We start from the raw sequence: 20,230 nt of genomic DNA, 5'->3' as shown, positions 1-20,230 counted from the left end.
AAAATTGGAGCTGTGGTTGATTTTATATGAATTTTGAAAGGTTCTGATGACTTTCAGTCCGTTCCGTAGCCTAGATCAAAAGCGGAAGCAGAATGTATCCATTCTTGTAGAAATGGATACATTGTAACAAGGGTTTGACAGTTTTACGAGGTCGGGAGTTTCGGTTCTATTGTTCTCGCCGTGGGGGGCCGTCAGCAGCTCGTCAGGAGGTTAAATGAGGCGTGCAAGAGCTCCCTGAGCTAGCTCCTGCAGGACGAATGCATGGCTGTGATTGGCCAAAGCGCGGCCATAGGAATAAGCGGAGAAGGGAAACACTCGGTCTACTCATTCTAAGTATGGAGCGCAGATAGGCATAGGAAAGGATAGGGAATATATATATATTCGAGCTTATTTCGCTCAGGAAAAGGTCTGGGAAACGTGTGGTGCTTGTGCAACGGTGAAGGGGGTTCGAGGGTGGGTGTGCGGTGGTACCCTTGAGGTCATCGCCTCGGACAGCAAAGAAGAAGGGGGGAAATAGGTACCCCCCCCTCGGTCCGTATCAGTCCCCCATTCGGAGATAGATTTGCATTAAAGTTCTGTAAGGACAAGGTTGAGAAGGGGGGAGGGAGAGGTAGATGAGGGGAGGGAAGAGGAGGAAGGTGAGGTGGAAGAGGAGAATTCAGAAGAAGAGGAGGAAGTTAGGAACTGAAAGATCGTAATAGACTTGATACTTAATTTTAGCAATGTCTTTAACTTTCCTAACATGGAATGTTAACGGTTTAAATGAAAAATTAAAGAGAAATAAAATAGAGAAAGTTTTGAGAAATAAAAAATGCGATGTGGTTTGCTGCCAGGAGACGCACATAGCCAAAAAACACAAGCACATATTGGTTAATAAAAAATTAGGAGTGGAATTTATAAACTCTGAGGTGAATAAAAAGAGAGGCTTGGTAATTTACGTGAAAGAGAAACTGGAACCCAAATTAATCTGTAAAGACGAAGAAGGGAGGATTCTGGGAGTCCAAATTACTTACCAAGGGGAAAGAATCAATGTAGTATCAGTCTACGCTCCTAACACAAATCAAACTGAATTCTTTAGAAAATTGGAACAAATACTACTAGAATTGGAAAACCATAAGCTAATTTTACTTGGTGATATGAATGGAGTCCCGGAACCTGAGATAGATAGAAGTGAAAAAAAGAGGAAAAGGAACCAGGGGAAACTCCCCAAAACCTTTGATGACCTCCAAGAAAACCTAGATCTAATTGACATCTGGAGGCTCAAAAACCCCACAGAAAAACAGTTTACACATTTTTCAGGTGTACACCAAAGCTGGGGCAGAATAGACCAGATCTGGGTCTCTAGAGAGCTCTCTACAAGATCGGTGAAATGCGAAATAGACCCCAGAACACTCTCGGATCACAATCTTATATTTCTGGAAATTAAATGTAAACTATTAGGACCTTATAGATGGAGAATGAACGATTATTTATTGGAACAGGAGGACGTTATTGATAAGGCTAAGAACACCGTGAAAGAATATTTTGATCAAAATCTGAACAAAGGAACAAAAATTGATGTGGTCTGGGATGCAAGTAAAGCAGTACTCAGAGGCTTCTTGATCCAACAGAATAAACATAGAAAAAATTTGAGAGAGGCCAAAAAAGACGAAATAGTTAAACAACTAAAAGAAGTAGAGAGAAAATTAACAAAAAATCCTGGAGATGAGAAGACTAAACAACTCGGCAAATTATTACAAACCCAATACTCAACACTGATAAATCAAGAGATAGAATGGGGAATAAAAATGATGAAACAGAAATATTTCGAATCGGCCAATAAAACAGGTAAATTACTAGCGTGGCAATTGAGGAAAAGGAAAAAACAGAGAGTGATCAATAAAATTAAGTTGGAAACTCAAACAATAGATGACCCTAATGAGATAAAAGAAAAGTTCCTTCAGTATTACGAAACCCTGTATAAGAAGAAGAAAGATGAAGATCTAAATGAGATAGGAAAGTATTTGGAAAGTAGCAGAGGTGAACAACTATTAGAAGAAGAAAAGGCACTTTTAAACGAACCAATAACGATGGAAGAGGTCAGGACTATAATTAAGAAAATGAAACCGGGGAAGGCCCCAGGCCCGGATGGCCTGTCTCAAAAATATTACAAAATTCTAGAGGAACATCTGGCCCCGGTCCTGTGTAATGTAATGAACAATATTCTACAGGGGGGAGAAATACCTGACTCATGGAGAGAGGCGTATATTACGGTAATTCCGAAATCAGACTTGGATACGCTCGATATAAAGAATTATAGACCAATATCACTGCTCAATGTCGACTATAAGATCTTTGCAGGAATAATGGCGAGCAGATTAAAAAAATACTTGAATAGAGCGATCCACAGGGATCAAACCGGATTTCTGCCCGGTAGGCAGATTAAAGATAATGTAAGGCATATAATTAATATAATTGAATACTTGGACATCAGAATCGATATCCCCGCAGCCTTAGTCTTTATAGACGCCGAGAAGGCCTTCGATAATGTATCCTGGCACTTCATCATAAAGTGTATGGAGAAAGTAGGAATAAGAGGGCCATTCCTAAGAGGTATAAAATCGATCTACTCAGACCAGAGAGCGAAACTAATTATCAATAGTAACCTGACTAACTCATTCAAGATTACCAAAGGCACAAGACAGGGGTGTCCTTTATCACCCCTGCTATTTATTTTGGTCTTGGAAGTTATACTAAACAAGATAAGAGATACATCGGAAATAAGAGGGATTAGAATAGGCACCAAAGAATACAAAGTTAAGGCTTATGCCGATGACTTAGTAGTTTCATTAGAAGACCCCGCAAAAGGGATCAATACAGTGATTGAGCTGATGGAAGCGTTTGGCAGACTTTCTGGTTTTAGACTGAACAGAACTAAAACGAAGATGTTGGTAAAAAATGTAGACGAACAAGTAAAAAATAAAATCGAGTTGGAATCCGGGATAATGGTATCAAAAAAGGTTAAATATCTGGGTATCTGGATCACCCCAAAAAATATAAATCTGGTGGAAGATAATTACAATAGAACCTGGAGAGAGTGCAAAAGAGACCTGGAAAGCTGGAGTAGATTAAAACTTTCTTGGGAGGGGAGAATGGCTGCCATTAAAATGAGTATCCTCCCAAAAATGATATTCCTATTCCAAAATATCCCAGTAGTCAGGGGCACAACCTTGTTCAAAGACTGGCAGAGGACCCTTTCCAGATTTATCTGGCAGGGTAAAAGGGCCAGAATTAAGTATAAGTTGCTCACTGACAAGAGGGACAGAGGAGGGTTCGCGGTCCCTAACCTACAACTATATTATGAGGCTTCGTGCCTCTGCTGGACCAAGGAATGGATAGTTTTGGACAACACCGACCTATTGGATTTGGAGGGTTTTGATGTTAGACATGGGTGGCATGCGTACCTGTGGCAGGATAAGGGGAAAACACACAAAGGATTTTCTAATCATATTATAAGAGGAGCGTTGTTGGAGGTGTGGAACAGGTGTAAAAGACTAGTAGAAAAAGATACCCCATGGTGGCTGTCACCCGTTGATATTTTAGTAACTAAGAAACTAAATATGGAAGGTAAAAGGTGGACATATGCTGACCTCCTAAGAAGATCGGATAAAGGATGGGAAATTAGACCCTATGAAGAATTAAAAGACAAATTAACGGGATGGATACAATACCACCAAATCAATGCTGTTTGGAGGGAACATAAAAAAGCTGGAATGAGCAAGAACAAATCTAAATTCCAATTAGAAATAATAGAAGGAAAGTCTAAACTCCTCTCTAAAATGTACGACCAGCTATTAGAGTGGGATACAATGGACGAGGAAATCAAAGACGTTATGATTAAATGGGCCATAGACTTAGGACACCCCATAGAATATGAAAGATGGACAAAACTCTGGACTAAAGACATGAAATTTTCAGCTTGCGTCGGAATCCGAGAAAACATAGCGAAGATGATGTACAGGTGGTACATCACCCCAGTAAAATTAGCCAAATTGTATAAAACCGGGGAAAAGACGTGTTGGAAGTGCAGGAAGAAAGAGGGAGACTTCTTTCATATGTGGTGGTCCTGTGAAGAAGTAAAAAGGTTTTGGGGGCTGGTTTACGATGAGTTAAAAAAGGTCCTAAAATACACATTTCCTAAAAAGGCCGAGGCATTCCTTTTAGGAATGGTGGGAGAAGAAATTAAAAAAGACGACCAAATCCTCTTCCAATACGCAACAGTATCCGCAAGGATACTGTTAGCTCAGAGTTGGAAAACACCTAACATTCCAACGATTAGTGACTGGCAGAATAAATTAATTGAATACATAGACATAGCAATGATGACTCAGAAGATCAGGCAACAAAGAAATAATAAATTTATTAGCGATTGGAATAAATTTCTCTCATACATGGAATCGATTTTAGGAAATGTTAAAGTCTCAGTCGGTATGATATAAAAACCGCGAGGTAGCAATAACGATTGGATGAAGACACTGCTGAATATATTGTTGAGTTATGGCTCTCAACGTGGTGGTGGGAAGTTAAACAGTGTAATGGATTTGTATAAGGTTTGCGTATTTAAGCAGTAAGGAACTCAAATTTGGTATGTATATGCTTACTTTATTTCTTGTTTTTGTTTTTTATGGAAGATGTATATATGCTTCTTTTAACCGTTGGAATATAATAAAGCTTTTTTTAAAAATTTAAAAAAAAAAAAAAAATAAAGTTCTGTAAGAACTTGCAAATCCTTTCTCCGCACCATTTGAGCGCTAAATTTCGGTGATCTCGTATTCACCTTCTCCTAAATGCCTCATCTGTACATAGTCTGGGAAAGTGGGAGCATGTCGGGAGCGGGCATAGGCTCGAAGAGGAAAGGAACTAGGAGAAGCAGAATGTCGGAGGAGAGAGCAGCAAGGGGTAATACAATGCATAGTGCAACACAAGATAGAGACACAAAGGAAGACAGTTAAAATGATAAACAACACGACTTTCAATAGTTGTCTGAGCCATCCCAGCTTGGGCAACCATCCCCATAAGTCCACATCGGATAGCCCCTCATGCTGGATGTCGTGGAGCTTCCCTGCTAGTTCATGGATATTATTCAAATGTCCAGTTATATTTAAGGTCTGGTCAGTCACGTATGTGCAGCACTCTGTGCCTATTAATGCGCAGGTGCCTCCCTGACTGGACAAGAGGAAGTCTGTCGCGATTCTCGTCTGTAGGCTCAATTGTCTTACCTCGGATAGTTCCGACATGAGAGAGTCTGTGATCTGGGTCGCCTCCTGCATGAACTTAAGGAGGATGTCGGTGAGTCGGAGAATATCCACGTGGTTTGAACCGGCACCGTAGGCGGGGAAGAGTGCTCGGCCTACGGTCTCTCCATTCGCAGCAACGTCTGACAGGTCTGACAGCTCCTTTTGCTCCCTTTTGTTCCGTTGTCTTCCAGGCGGTAGGTGTGGTAATATTCTAATTCCGGGAACGATGTAGCCGATGAAGCAGGATCCGGACATGTGTGGGCTCACCCATGTATAAGCGCGGTGCCCACACACCCAGAATAGGCCGCTGAGGTAAGATTCCATTCGGCCTGAAGCAAAGGTTTGTAGTAGCATGATGTCTGCGGGTTGTGGCTTCCAGTCCAAGGGGTGTCCAACCGCAGCGGCCCAGGCAACAGTAAGGTTAGGAAAAGTTCGGGAGTCCCTTGTGTTAGAGACAGTGACCAGTCCAGTTGGTAGGATTTCCAGAGTGTTGGTGCATGTACTGGATCCGATGGAGGTTCCTTCCCCTGAGAAGCTGCGGCAAAGGGGTCCCTTCGTAGGGCCGGTGAGGTAGAGGTATTGATGTGTTAAGTTGAGTGCGGTCAGGTTCCAGGAGGTAACATTTCCGGAACGGAACTGTTCTAAGGTCACTGGTACAGGGACCAGTGGGAGGCTCTGTTGGAGATGGCTGGGTGCGTGAGCGCAAATCCAGCAGTCCGGGTAGGGTGACTCCTTCGCCACCTGGCTGAGAAGCTTAATATAGGAGTTTTGCTCCCAGGATGACAGGAGGTCTTCTCCCGGGAGTGCCGAGTCGGCGCCGAATTGTCGGGGTGCTGTGCCAACCGGATGGAGGGGGTCGGTGGTGTTCAGTAGTCGCCTATCCCTGGCGATACCGCCGCATCGCAGGGGTCCGACGTGGTCCCATGAGGGGGAGCGCGAGGGGTGTAAAGAATGGTGCCACCCTTCGAGATATTCAGCCCCTCTCCACTCATGAGTGACCCCTAAGTCCCATAGACAGCAGAACCGCCGTAGGCAGAGTCCTTGGAGTTGGGGCTTCCGGGTTTCTGGGGTGGAGCGGAGGCACTGGAAGCCGAAAATCAAGTTTCCAGAGGGGTGGCTTGATTCCGTATAAGCGTGAGTAGCCCCTCCTGTCTCGACTTCGGTCCAGTTTGGGGTTTGCGAGACCTCTCCACTCTCGTAAAGAAGGTAAGTCCCATTTCTGCAGGTCAGCCGGTAAGAGGAGTGGTCAAGAGTGAGAGCCGCAGAGCCGATACGATGTAAATCCTTGTTTCGAATGAAAAGTTCCCAATATTCGTTTTCGGCGAGTTGGGGAACTAGGGAATGGCGTAGCAAGGTCCGGGACTCGGGAAGGCAGAAATCAAAGTCCCCCATTCGATCAGGGTTAGACCTTCCCGTCTCGACCTCATGATAGTCCAAGAAGTGGTAGTTTGTTCGTAATCCTGTGCAATGGTCTGATGAGGTAGACGTGACCCAGGATAAGGTGGCGAGGAGAAGGGCGGTGGTGACCAGGCGCATGGCTCGGATGCGTGAACGAACGAAGGCGCCTGACAGGGTGAGGCTGCAAAGCGAAGGTATCAAATAGCGCTGTTGAACGGAGCTGTCAGATGAACTGTCAAAGGCGAAGCTGTCAACGAAGGAAGTAGTGAATGGAGCTGTCAAGCGAAGCAAGGTGTCAATGGAGCTGTCAAACGAAGCAAGCTGTCAATGGAGCTGTCAAACGAAGCAAGCTGTCAATGGAGCTGTCAAACGAAGCAAGCTGTCAATGGAGCTGTCAAACGAAGCAAGCTGTCAATGGAGCTGTCAAACGAAGCAAGCTGTCAATGGAGCTGTCAAACGAAGCAAGCTGTCAAGCGTGGTTGTCGGCGCGTCTGAAACGTAGCTTGATGGTGTTGGTATCTGGGATGATTTCGGACGTCCAGTTGGGTGTCGCGGTGTCTGGTCCGGTCTGTTGAGCCCGACCTTGGCCCCGATCAACTGGTCCGGTCTGTTGAGCCCGATCTTGGCCCCGATCAGCTGGTCCGGTCTGTTGAGCCCGATTTTGGCCCCGATCCGCTGGTCCGGTCTGTTGGTCGTCGTCGTCAATATATGAGGTCGGTAAAGCCGGTGGAGTCGAAAAGGTGAAGTCCTCGCCGTTGCTTTCTTCCGTCTCCTGTGGAGGGGGTGAGGACTTGCACCTAGTGTGATGTAACCAGGAATTCTTCTCACCTACTTTCACGGCGGTTGGCGATGTCAAGAGTACTTGGTAGGGACCTTCCCACGCGGGTTGGAGTGGTTCTTTCTGGTAGACCTTGACGAGGATCCAGTCGCCCGGGTGGAAGGAGTGAGCGTGGACGTCGATGGGAAGATTCTGTCCCTCGATGGCCGCGTAGTGGTGGAGACGCTGTAGCTGTGTCTGGAGCTGAATAACATAATTAGTAAGTTCTGCCTCCCCGAGCTCCAGTTCCGATAGTGGGAATAGAGTGTTGTAGACGGGAGGAGGTCTCCCGAATAAGAGTTCGAATGGGGAGAGTTTCAAACGTCCGGTTGGGGCGCTGCGGATGTTATGAAGAACCAGTGGGAGTGCATTGACCCATTTTAGGCCAGTGAGCTCGCAAAGTTTGCCCAGCTGTATCTTTATTTCCTGGTTCATACGTTCCACTTGGCCAGAAGATTGTGGGTGGTATGGGGTGTGGAGGTCCCATTTGATTTGGAGTGATTTGGCCACTAATTGCACCACTTCTGCAGTAAAGTGGGTCCCCCTATCGCTGTCTAGGCGACGGGGTATGCCATAGCGGGGAATAATGTCCTGTAGGAGGGCCCTGGCAACTACGGATGCGGTGGCCTTTCTGCAAGGGAATCCCTCCACCCACGAGGAAAATTGGTCAACTATAATCAAAGCATGCTTAAAGCCTTGGCATTGGGGCAGATCAATGAAATCAAGCTGCAAGTTCTCAAAGGGGACAAAGGCCCATGGTCTGGCTCCTGGCGGCCTCCTTGGTTCACGTTTAGGATTGAACCGCTGGCAGGTAATGCAATTCTTTGATGCTGCTGCTGCAGCAGCAGCTATCCCGGGTGCGTACCAAAATCTAATTACATGTTCCATTAATCTCCCTTTTCCCCAATGTGTCCGCTGGTGAAGAAACCTCACTACTTTTGGAGTCCAGGCCTTTGGAAGGACGGTTCTTCCATCGGGGAGGACCCAGATACCTTGTTGTTCGGTGGCACCTATCGATTCCCACGTAGCCTTCTCATCCCCTGGGGCAGATTTGTAAATTTCTGTGAGGTCTAGGTCTGCTGGCAGTTGGAGGGCTTGGAACTCGGATTCGTTGTTAGGGGTGCGTAAGGCTGCCATCTGTGCGGCTTTGTCGGCTCGTCTGTTTCCTTTAGAAACTGAGTCCCTGCCCTTGGTATGGGCCTTGCAGTGGACAACGGCTATGGCGGCAGGTAGGTGGATCGCTGTGAGAAGTCGCTCAACCAGGGCGGCGTGCGAGATTTGAGACCCGGCAGCGGTTAGAAAGCCTCTTTGGAGCCAAATTTGGCCAGTTGTGTGCACCAAGCCGAAACAGTATTTACTATCCGTATAAATGGTTATCCGCTTCCCTTCACCAATCTCGCAGGCACGCAGCAGCGCAATTAGCTCGGCGGCTTGGGCACTGTACTGAGAGTTAATTGGATTTGACTCTAGTATTTCGAAGTCGGAGACCACCGCGTACCCAGTCTTCCTAACCCCGTCGATTACTTTAGAGCTACCATCAGTATATAATATTAGGTCCGGGTTCTCCAGGGGAAGATGATCTAAGTCTTCCCGGGGCTTTTCGGCTTGCCGGACTATAGTGGTGCAGTCATGATGCGGGGTGCCATCATCGGGAAGGGGTAGTAGGGTAGCGGGGTTTAGCGAGTTGACACGTTTAATGGTGACATTGGTTGGAGTTAGTAGGAGGGCTTCGTAGCGGTTGAGGCGGGAGTTTGAGAAATGGTGACATCCTTTTAGGGTTAGGAGGGTTGAGACTGAATGGGGAACGTGGAGGGTGATTTCGTGGCCCAGAACCGTCTCTTGGGCTTTCTCGAGGAGGACCGCGGCGGCCGCAATGGCTCTGAGGCAACTGACAGCCCCTTTGGCAGTATTGTCAAGTTGTAGACTATAATATGCTACTGGCCTCTCTTGGTCGCGGAATGGTTGGGTTAGGACCCCAGAGGCTACCCCCATTTGCTCGTGGATGAACAGGTTGAAAGGGATTCGGTAGTCGGGTAATCCTAGGGCAGGAGCAGATCTGAGTTCCCGTTTTAGTCGTTCAAAAGAGCTGTAAGCTTCATCTTCCCAGACTAAGGTATCTGGGTGGTCCTGGCGCGTCATGACAGTTAAGGGCTTCGTTATTTCACTGTAACCGGCGATCCATGCCCGGCAGAAGCCGGCCATGCCAAGGAAGCCGCGGAGCTGTCGCTTAGTTCTTGGGAGGGGGATTTTAGTGACTGCCTCAATTCTGTCAGTGGCTAGACTTCTGGTCCCTACTCCCAAGATGTGTCCGAGATACTTGACCTCTTGCTTACAATATTGGAGTTTCTTAGGAGACACTTTATGTCCCTTCTTTGCTAATTCTGATAGGAGGTATTTAGTATCTATCTTACATGCCTCCTCGCTGGTAGAACATAATAAAATATCGTCTACGTAGAGAAGCAAGGTGGAGCTGGCCGGTAAGTGGATGTCCTCTAAGTCCTGGTGTAAAACGGCCGAAAAAATGGCGGGCGACTCTACGTAGCCTTGGGGCAATCTGGTCCACGTTAGTTGGCTGGGCCCCCAGGTAAATGCAAAAAGGAATTGGCTGGCCGGATCTAGGGGTATGCTGAAGAAGGCAGAGCACAGGTCCGCAGCGGAGTACCAAGTCGTCCCTGCTGGAATGGCGTTTAGGAGGGAGTTCGGGTTGCCAACTACCGGGTGTCGGGGTATCACAAATTGGTTCACTAATCTCAAGTCTTGCACAAAACGGTACCGTATAGGTGTCCCCTCCTTAGCGGGCTTCTTGACCGGGAGAACTGGGGTATTACAGGGCGAAGCGCATGGGACTAGAATCCCCTTTTCGAGGAAGTCCTCAATCATGGGTGTTAGGCCTTCTATGGCTTCTTTGGGCAGAGGGTATTGCTTGGTGCATGGGAAGGGTAAGTCGCTTCGGTAAGTGATCTTAACCGGAGTGGCGGAGAGTAAGAGTCCCACTGAGGTTGATTCAGTGCCCCATAGGGAGGGGGGCAATTCGTTTTCCAGTTCTAAAGGGAGTTCGGGAAACTGTCGGTCCGCTTTGGATTCCTGAACGATACCCTGGAAAATGGGAATGGAGTTCCCTGGCATATGTAGGTAAATGCCATCCGGGGAGCATTTTATGGTGGCATTAAGTTTGCAGAGGAGGTCTCTGCCGAGGAGGTTGACTGGGCTGCTTGTTAACAGGAAAGTGTGTTCCGCTAGTAATGGTCCGAGGGTGACCTTGGCCGGTCGCGAGAGCGGGCAAGTGCGGGGTATCCCATCCAGTCCCATTACTTTCTTGGTTACTGTCCCTGGTTCCAGGTGACTGTCGGTTAGGGTGGAATAGGTGGCCCCTGTGTCCAGTAGACATTGGTAAGGGTGGCCGTCTATCTCGATAGTACAGACCGGGTCTTCGGGTGACAATGTAAGGACAGGGCAGATGGTTTGGGTCTGACCGGGATCCCCTTCTAATTGTCAATAAGTGTTCTGATCATCGGGAGGTGGTTGGTTTGGAGGGTGCAAGGGAGGAGCAGTAGCATTCGCCCAAGGGTGGGCAGGCTGGTCTATGGCTGGCAGTTGGGTGGCCGGCATTTGGGTCCGGGGTCCCGGTTGTGGTCGGGATTGAGGGATCGCGTTCGAGACCGCCGGTGGGGTATAAGCCGCTGGGTTGTGGTTGCTGTAGCCTGGGGTTACGTTGGCTTGCGGGGAGAAAGGGGGGTGGGTGATCCGTACAGGGAAAGGCTTAGGCTCCTGTCCCCCGTAGGGTGTCGCATTTAGGTAGGGGCAGAATCTTTTTATGTGTCCCTCTTCCTGGCAGTAATAGCATCCTCCAGTCCCCGGTCCCCATTGCCTATAGGGATTTGGGGTTCCTCCTCCACGGATTCCCTTTCCTCGAGGGAATCCCCTGCCTCGATTAGGACCATAGGCAGTTTCCATGCTTAAGGCTAGTATTTGTTCGACCTCGGGCTTCGTTTCCTTCTTCTTTCTTTCATCCCGAGAGTTGTAGACAGATTTTGCGATGGACAAGATTTCACTTACGCTCTTTCCATCGTATCCAATTTGGAGATTCAGAGCTTTCCTGATATCTGGGCAAGCCTGATCCTTGAAGAACCCTTTAATGATTACTTCATGCTGTGGGTTGTTGGGGTCTATTCCTCCCCATGTTTTAATGGCAGAGACCAATCTAGTGTAATAATCGGACGGGTGTTCATTTGGTCCCTGCATGACCGACTGGACTTTGGTCCAATTAACGGTGCGTTGTCCGGCGGCCTTTACACCGTCCAAAATGGCCTTTTTAAATAGGTTTAAGCACCAAATACCGTTAGTGGTATTATAGTCCCATTCTGGTTCTACTCTGAGACATTGTGCTGTGAGCGCTTGCAATCCCTGAGGCCGTCCCCTTTGGTAGTCAGGTAGTTCTATGGCTTCCCCAGCTTTAGTTAGAATGTCCGCTTTCTCCGCCTCGTTGAAGAGGGCATTCAGAAGGACGTGGACATCGGGCCAGGTGGGATTGTGTGTGGAGAAGATAGCGCTGACCTGGCGGTGGCATTTGTCCGGGTCATCCCTCAATGAGGGCATCTGGTTTGACCAAGTTACCAGGTCTGAGGTATAGAAGGGTTGATGCGTGTAAACCATCCGCGGGGGCCCATCAGGGTCGAGAGGAGGAATGGGCAGGGCCCTTAAGGGCATCTGGACCGCAGTAGAACTCACGGTGGAGCTTACTTGGTCAGAAGTCCCCGGAGTCTCTTTATCGCGGCCCCGGGTCCCTTTTTCGGAGCCTTGAGGTTCCGTGGGAGCGGGTTTATTCCCGACTTGGGTAGAGTCCTCAATGGTGTTGTGGTGAGTAGAGGAGGGGATTTTAGTTTTAGCTTGTCCGGGGTTTTTAACTTGTTTGGCCCCCCCCTTGTCCTTTTTCGCTTGTAGTCGTGTGACCCTCCTATTTTCGGTGTCTTGTGCCTCATCCTCCTCCCCCGTTTCCTCCCCACTACTGGAGTCGCTGTCGCTGGATGTCGGGGCTTGCGGCGGTGGTCCTTGATAGTAAAAGGGGACCAGGGTCTGTCGTACATCGTCATCTTCGTAAGGGGGGGGCATTGGCAGTCGCCCGGGATTTAATATAGGCAATTGGTAAGAGGTTGTTCCCTTTGGGGCTTGGAGCATTCTCCTTACGGCCTCAAAGGTGGCCAGGTATTCTAACTGGCGGGGTTTTTCTTCTATCAGGGCTTTCCTTAGGTGGTTCAAGCGTTCTTCATTAAACGAACCCCCCGGTGGCCACCGCAGTTCGGGTCTGGCGGAGGCAGTCCTGGCGGGCCAGGTTCCGGAGCAGAGGTCCTCTAGTTTTTCCTTAGATAACAATTTGTGGCCAGGAATCGACTTCCAACACGCGATGACAAATTGAAGAGGGGAGTCGGGATCCTTCTGGGAACGGGATGGCTTCCGGGAAGCCTTCCTCCCAGAATGAGTCCGCTCGTGTTTGGAAGCCTGGGTACCCATAGTATATTTCACGCGTGTCTAGATAGGAAAGAGGAGAGAGGAGGGGGTCGATAAGGATTTGTGGGTCTAGGGTTATTCGACAAAGGACTAGTAAAATGAAAGGTCTTTAGTCGCTTGGCAACTTCCTAGGGAGGTTTTTAAGAGCTCTAGCTATCCGGTATTCCTTACTTCCTTTTTCCTTAACCATTCACCTGGGGTCCCTTTTCCACTCTGCCGATCCCGCCCAATTCCTCATGGGCTATTCCCTCCTGGCAACCTCCTACCTATCGTCACAACTCAGGAAAAGGGGCCCTACTGAACGCCCGCACCGTGCGGTGCCAGATCGGGTGGTCCCTGGACAGAGGTTTGGGTCGAAAATCCCCCTTGCTTTCGGAAGCGGGCTTACAGTACACGTGGTATTGTAGCCCGACCGGTGCGGCTGGGATTGGGATAGAAAGCAAGACCACTTCCTGCCCCCTAGAAAGGACGCTCGGGAAGATCGGAAAGAGAGCTCCAACCCCTTGCTTTCAACTGGGATGCCCGTTTGCGGAGAGTCGGCTATCTTTCAAGTCGGGTCTCTCCGTCTTACCCTTCGGGCTCCCAATTGGTGCGGCTGGCTGGAGGGTTTAGATAAAGAGATAGAGCTCAGAACCCCCCTTTCGGGTCGAGCAGCGGTCCACGGTCTCTCTCACTGACTGGACCAAGAGAAAGGCAAGAAGGTACGATAGAGAGGAGGGCAGAGAATTCAGTTGCCAGGAGACTTCCACCCCTTCCCACCAGTGCACTGGATTTTCCTATACTCACGCGTCTTCCCGTCGATCCGATCCCGGGATCGATGAATGAGCCGGCTGGATCCCTTTTGCTCCCCGGCTGAACTCCTGGGGCTTCCGATTACCGCCCGGGAGATGGCCGGAGGTCCAAAAGGGTCTTCTCGGGCAAATTGGCCCGCAGCCGGCTGAAGAATTCGGGGCCTCCGGTCAGCAACCCGGGAGAACCGCCAGCCCCACGTTGGGCGCCAAGCTGTTACGGAAAATCTGGGTGCGTATTTACCCTGCCACCCAGCCAATCGGACCAAGTCCGTGGATTCTAGCGGAAGAAAAGGAAGCTCAGCCGGACGCAGGAGCAAAATGCGAAGATCCAAGTTTATTGCGCAACAGGTTCAAGGCGAGATTGAACCCCGAGAATGGGGCGACATAAACTTTTAAAAGTTCCCTCCAAGTCCCATAACACAGTGCGCGGAACGTCATGAATACATTATGGGAAGGTTGGGTTTCATGGATTACATCATGAATATATTACACACGTCATGAATATCTCAGAGAAAGGTGGGGTTACACTAATTTACATTTGAGGGAAGGGAGGGGGGAATATGCAGAGCGAGGGTCATACACAAATACACATTTCATGAGTACCGGTGGCGGTGGGACAATGGGTTACTGATATGCGCTGTCTGCCACCTGGTATTGCCCGGGGACGGGCTGGGCAGAGCGATCTGACAGGATTAAGGAGTTCCTGTGTACGTGACTTGCCGTCTCGAGGATTATGGAGTCGGCCAACATCATGGAGTCCTGGGGAAACTGAGTCGAATGACACCAAGAGCAAGAAAATTGGAGCTGTGGTTGATTTTATATGAATTTTGAAAGGTTCTGATGACTTTCAGTCCGTTCCGTAGCCTAGATCAAAAGCGGAAGCAGAATGTATCCATTCTTGTAGAAATGGATACATTGTAACAAGGGTTTGACAGTTTTACGAGGTCGGGAGTTTCGGTTCTATTGTTCTCGCCGTGGGGGGCCGTCAGCAGCTCGTCAGGAGGTTAAATGAGGCGTGCAAGAGCTCCCTGAGCTAGCTCCTGCAGGACGAATGCATGGCTGTGATTGGCCAAAGCGCGGCCATAGGAATAAGCGGAGAAGGGAAACACTCGGTCTACTCATTCTAAGTATGGAGCGCAGATAGGCATAGGAAAGGATAGGGAATATATATATATTCGAGCTTATTTCGCTCAGGAAAAGGTCTGGGAAACGTGTGGTGCTTGTGCAACGGTGAAGGGGGTTCGAGGGTGGGTGTGCGGTGGTACCCTTGAGGTCATCGCCTCGGACAGCAAAGAAGAAGGGGGGAAATAGGTACCCCCCCCCTCGGTCCGTATCAAAACCTATGTACTAATTACTAACAGGGCATTTGCACCAGCTCATCTGTTTACCATCTGTCAGCATATCCTGGGAAACTGGTACAGATTTTGCCTCATTCCTTACCCTGTCCCCAATTGTCAGTGTGAACAGTGCAATACCTGGTTTCTTTGTTTGAAAAGTTCACACCTATGAAAACAATGCACTTTTGCCCACCCCAGTATCTGAGACTGGGAGCTATTTTGGCACCTGAGGCAGCATAACCCACAAATGTCTCTCCCTAGAAGCAAACATGCAAGAATAGCAACTTAAATAAGTAATCACTTGCTGCCTGTTCATGACACCCACTGTCAGCTTCACTCTGAATTATAGTAGGACCATCTCTCTCCTCAAAGTGACATGCTACTATTTGATGTGTGCGTATCTTCAGGAGAGGCTGGCATGGTGGAGTGGTGCTGAAGGCCACCCTCCTGAAAGTGATGCCACTGCTGCTTAGCTGGACCATGCAAAGGCAGAGTGCTGGCAAAGTCAAGGCACATGGGTGTGCTGGATTGACTCCACCACTATGCCCACACAGCTGTGACCTCACTGCCACCCTGCCCCACTCTCAAATCATCCAGTTATACAGTAGCAACGCCAGTATCAGGAGGCCCCATCCATGGCCCCATCCCACCATGCCTGCAACACGTTTTTTGTTTTTAAGAGAGAAAATATTTAAGGATGTGAGGCTGGTATTGTGTAGTTAGTAGCTAAAAGTATGAGGTTGGAAATTCTGCCCTCCATCTGAGAGGGAATAACAGGGCAGCAATAATAATAGTGACCCACTACACAAGGTTGTTGTAACAAAGAGTTGGCTAACCTTTGTCCCTCTGGATGCAGTGGCGTAGCGTGGGGGGTGCCAGGGGTGCCGGCCGCACCGGGCGCAACTTCTGGGGGGGCGCGCTCGCTGCCTCCGGAGTTGCCGAAGAGCCTCGGGCGCAGGCTGTAGCAGAGCCGCATGTCTCACGGCGCCCGGCTGAAGGCGCCCGGGAGGCAGCGGCTCTCAGCGCTCGCCGCGGAGGACGCGCCAGACAGCCCCTCCTCACAGCCCCGCCTCCGCCGGTGCTGCTGCAGCTGCTGGGCCGTTGCATTTTCCTCGCCTCTCTGCCCCCCCCTCCTCCGGGCAAGCGGCGTCGTTTGGGCAGCAGCGCCAGCGGCAATTCGCAGGTTGGGGGTAGGGGGGCGCAAATTACGTGCCTTGCCCCGGGTTTGGGGGCACAAATTACTTGCGTTGCCCCGGGTGCTGACAACTCACACTACGCCGCTGTCTGGATGTTGTTATATTCCATTTCCCATTAGCCCCAGCCAGCATGGCCAATGGTCAGGAAGGATAGGTGTTGGAGTTCCACTATTTTTGGAAGGTCACAGATTTCCACTAAGGTCTCAAGTCACTGAAGCACCATTAAATAATGTATAATGTTTTTGTGGCGCATGTGTGCTTCTTAAACAGGCATCGTCCACTGGTTCCAAAGACTAATGGAGCCACTGTTGGCCAATGGTCAAGGGTGATGGGATTTGTAGTCCAAAAACATCTGTAAAGATTACTTGCATAATCAAATGAAGCCTTTTGGACAGTTCAAAACCCTACGTTTCTGCTAGGAAGTTGTCCTTATTTATTCCCCCGCCTGCATTACGAAGTTGCGCTGCCCAAGGGGAGAGGTGCCACATGCGTGTCCCTCAGTATGCAGATCAGTTCTCAGATACCACAACTGAGTGATACATTATGCAGTGGGAAGGAAGGGCAGGATGCAAACCCATGGGAGAAAGGGGTTCTTAATTAACAATGCCAGAAAAGTATCTTAGCTCAATTATTAAAAGATTGGTTTCTTGATGTGTTTCTTTTCCTTAGCTGCTGAATAAATGATAGCAACATCCTTCCCTATTTAGTAAAATCTTAACATAGCTCATTATTTTCAGTGACACATAATTATTGTTATTTCCTATGCCCGAGGATGGAAGAATGAACTTCCATGTGTAAGGCAAAAAACAACCCTCCCACACTGAAAACAACAAACACACACAACCTTCAAGCCACAAAAGGCTTTACATTGACTCCTCCCTACTATACTAAAGTTCAGGTATGACAACCTTTCTCAATCAGGCACCCTCCAGATGTGTTAGACCACAACTCCCATCTGCCCCAGATTGAGGAAGTGCTGAGGTATAGGAAATAAGAGTCATAGTCATGACAGAAAGTGAACAGGAATATAAAAAAGGGTGGTGGTCTCCTTTGCACACACATATTATCTTCCTCCCCAAACTTAGCTTGTGGGTGGGTGGGCATCTTCTCTGGTTTGGAGCAGAAGCCAAAATAGCACCGATTGGGTGGTCCTTGTGGTGTTTGTGAACCCCCAGTGCATAACAGTATTGTTACAGAACTGGCGGGGTGGGTGTGTTCCTCCTAAATACTAAAATGAATAAATGCTAGGATTTTGGGTTATTTGTGATTGGAGGGGAGAATATAAGCTGCAACAGAATTCCTGGATAGCCTAGCTAAACTAGGACTGTTAAGAGAGCCATTGTGGGTCGTTAACAGGACAATGGCACTCCTAGCCCCAGGTGTGACCAGAGACTGGAGATTTGGAAGGTTGCCAGGGTAACTGCTCTAGGGGAGGGCAAGGGTCTTCTGGGAAGAAGAAAGAGTAAGAAAGGTGGAGATCCATCTTGGCGAGAGAGAGGGAAGGACTGCCTGAAATGCTTTGGGCCATGCAGTAAGATCTGGATGCCCTCCGTGCAGACTGAGGGTGTAAATAGGTGAATAAACCCTATTTCTTAAAGCACAAGAGTCTCCACAGTGTCTTCTGTTCTCCAAAGGGACATGACCCTGTGTGGGCGCCTGTGACCCCATGTGTTCTGGCCACTGCTTTTGTAACAGTATTTAACGTGGAACAAAGCATTATTCAATGTTTTCTTTAAAGTCTCCAAACACATTTGAACCAAGCTGGGGGCTGAGAACAGGGCAAAGCATAGATTTCTCAAACTGTTGTGAGATGAGTCAAACTGAAGGCACTTCATCGGAGTCAGGCATGTAAGGGGAAATGGCTTATATATGTTCCTCTGTGATGGTACATTCGTATGCAGCCTGGATCACTGAGGCTGGAGATAGATGTCCCTTTTCTTACGCATTCATTATTATTTCTGTTCTTGATGGTATGAGGGCAACTATATGCGATGCTGCTTTCAAGACCGTTTACCATGGCCAAAGTCTCAGGGCAGATATAATGCTTCCTTTCAAATCAGCGCATGTCCCATAACATCTGGCTGAAATCTTGTAACTTTTTATATCCCAAATGCCCTGGGGGTTGTTTGTTGCTCTACGTTTGTTGCACTACAGCACAAGAGTGCCGCCCCCACATAACAAAAATGTGGTAACACTGGGGAAGTGTTGCAGAACAATTAATAGAGTGCAATGTGTGGATGCTCCAGTGAGCAAAGCATGGCAATTCCACACTAATCACCTAGAATCCTTAACCATCCTTTGCCAAACTGCCTTCAGCCTTCTGATAAAAACATGATCTGTCCCCAACCTCACTCTAGGGCAGGGCTCTGGCAGGAAAAGAATCCAGTTGTCTGGCTCATGACCACTGCTGCAGTCCAGATCTTGCTTCTGCAGATCTGCAAGAGCACCCTGAGATACTTTCCTTGTTTGGGACGGGAGAGAGGCGACAGCAAAGGATCTACTCTACACATGCCCTGGCTCCAATATGTTCATATCATGACAACAAAAGTCTGAAAGCCCATGGTAGGTGGTCACTTAAAATTGTGGTTCAATGCTATCTCCATTTCTGTTTTTTCCTTCCCCGCTACTACACTGAGTATGTATCTTTTGCCTTAGTGGTCCTTGTGCTCATTGCAGCAAAGGAGATGAACACACTGAAAGGCCCAAGAAGAAGCTGAACTCTAGGGGCCTCTGTTTCTATACGCTCCTTTGAAGCACACAATACAAAGCCCCGGAGTCCCAAAAGGTGAGTTGCCACCTTTTCTTTCTAGATAGGAGCTCTGTGTCTTTAACAGCTGGATGTCAGGCAAGATATTTAACAGGTACAGCTTTTAATACTTCTGTTTGTTCTCAACGAATCTTCAGTGTTCGTTAACAGAATCCTCCCCTTTTTTCCAGTTCCTTGGAAATCTTATTACAAAGCATGTGTTCTGCTGATTTCCTGGGTATGAATAAAGGATGCATGGAAATGAAAGTGAAGGGTTTAGGTTTTTAAAGTTCACGTCAAAGGGAAAGACACATTATGTCCTCCCGAAGAACTCTCCATTTCCTTTCATGATGTAACCTTTCTGTCACATTTGGCATGTGTTCTCACTCCCACTGCTCCAGATGCATATAATTTCTTCGTGCTGCTGCTCTGCAAAAACTGTGGCAGTTTCAATCTGCCCTTATGAAAAACCAGCAGATCGAAGAATTTGTAGCTACCAGATGGGATCCAAAAAGGAGTGAGATGTTATTGGAGTTGATTAAATGGAGATGACATAATGAGTGCTTCTGCGCATTTGTGAGAAACCTAACAGTTGCATTCTGCACCTGCCTATATTTGGATTGGCGGTCCCATAGCAGAGGGAGTGGCAAGAGTTTAATCATTAAATATGCATTTGGCAGGTCCTTTTTGGGGAGAACTTAATTTGTTTCATACTTTTAAAGTAAAGCATAATTGTTTACGAGATGTGTATATATTTAACCTGAAGTAATTTACTTTGGTTGATATACAATTCCACGGTCAACAAGTTCCTTCAAACTGATTCCAAGACAAAGAAAGCCAGCTTCTTATTAACTTTGGATGTGTATTTTGACTTAATTTGCACCCAAGGTAAAAAAAGAAAGAAAGCAGTATGTTGTTCCCTATTTTGGCTCAGGTACATCATGCTGAGAGGTGAACATGCAACATAGCATATCACTTTTTAGCAACACCCTTCCCTCAAAAAACTGTGTTCTTTAAATAAATAAAAACTGGCTCCACGAAAAGAGAAGTGTGTTCCTGAGAAAAGTTGGAACATGATGCCTTACCATCATTTTCACTTTTCATATGACAGTAACACAGTCAGGGACAAAAATAAACCCACAAAGTGAATGTAGCATACAGAAA

This window comes from Podarcis vaucheri (genome assembly GCF_965113315.1).
Source record: "Podarcis vaucheri genome assembly, chromosome: 4".
Taxonomy (NCBI): Eukaryota; Metazoa; Chordata; class Lepidosauria; order Squamata; family Lacertidae; genus Podarcis; species Podarcis vaucheri.
This window is presented reverse-complemented; position numbering follows the sequence as displayed.